This window comes from Poecilia latipinna, unplaced genomic scaffold (genome assembly GCF_001443285.1).
Source record: "Poecilia latipinna isolate Pla-1442-1.1 unplaced genomic scaffold, P_latipinna-1.0 Scaffold723, whole genome shotgun sequence".
NCBI classification, from domain to species: domain Eukaryota; kingdom Metazoa; phylum Chordata; class Actinopteri; order Cyprinodontiformes; family Poeciliidae; genus Poecilia; species Poecilia latipinna.
The window spans coordinates 169634-171182 of NW_015113339.1; positions in this window are offsets into that span (position 1 = coordinate 169634).

Genomic DNA, 1549 nt, shown 5'->3' on the forward strand with positions numbered 1-1549 from the left:
ACTTTTTTTTTTTTTTTTTTTTTAAAAAAAAATTTTTTTTTTTTTAAAAAAAAAAAAAAAAAAAAAAAAAAAAACAAGTATATTTTTATAATTGTATAAAAAAACAAGTATATTTTTAGGATTTTAAGTTTTTATCTTAAAATCACAATGACACTCCCCTCCTTCCCATAGGTCTTTAAATGGTATGTATTAATCCAAATTTAAATTTGAATTAAGGGTCTGGTTTATTTCATTTTACAAAAATACATTTTCCTCCCCTTTTTTTCCAGAGGAATAAATGATGATTAGTCTCTCATTGTGTATTTTCCAGAGAAATAAATGATGATTAGTCTCTCATTGTTTTCAGGTTGTTTTTCCCACGGCTCAAACGGCCGAGCCAGACAAATTGAGACATGACAGATGTTCACAAGGACGTGGTATGTTTGGTATGATTGGGAAGATCTTCAGGTATGAATCATAACACTGTAGTCCTGAATGTCTATGTGTTGCTTGACCTACAGCTTGTGCCAAAAGCTCCACATAATGAAATAGTAGACAAACTCATTCATTCATTGAGGAGCTACAATGAACAAGAAGTTCACTTAAGTTTTAAGCACCATATATTAAATCATGCATCTACTTCCATGATTATGCACCTTTGCTATTGTTTTGTTTTTATGTTCCAATTAAATGTTAGTGGGTTTTTTTTGTACAAGAGGGCCTGAGTAAACCATATATTTATATACCGTTTTTCCGCACATTCAGTACTCCCATAAGGAAGTGTGAAATCACAAGTGTTCTTCACTTCTGCAAAAATGAGAATTTCCTCAAATTTAGACTCTCTAACCTAACCTCATAAAAAACCAGCAACAGCACTGAATTACTGATGATTGGTAATGTTTAGGTGAAAACACGTGAAGCAGCCAAACTCGTACTTTGAGAGCTGAAAAATACTCTGTCTGATTGAATGTACTGTTAGGAATTATGTTGACACAAAAAAAATGCCTGCAGCGCTCTATCTTGGGTTTTGCCGGGTTTGTCACGCCGTCTGAGAGCTGACGCTGGCGGAGTAATCGCTGATCATCTTCCAATTTGCACCTCGTATGGTGACAGAGACAGTTTGTCTCCTGCTGCATATTCATGACATGAATGAGGAGAGGAATTTGTGTCACATCACTAGCAGGTTGGGAAACTTCACAGAAGGCAGACAGCAATGCCAAACCTTTGTTTTACTGCTGCAAGAAGAAAGAGACGGGTACTTTTCAGGTACACGTACATCGTCCAGGATTTCCCTGTACTTGTGTCACCTTTCTTCTGACCTTTTTGGGTTTTTTTTTTTCCCCTATCAATTGTTTTCTTGTATTTAATTCTTTTGCTAGCACACATTTAGGACGTTTTTGGATGTATTCTGTATAGAAACTAATTAAAAATATATATGTTTTGTGATAAATTACATTCAAATAAACATCAGTTTTTCTTTCTTTTTAAAGAAGCACCCCTGAAACAATTCACAATCATTCACAAAAAAAACAAAACAAAACTGAATATAAAGGTCAACATTGCTGCCTGC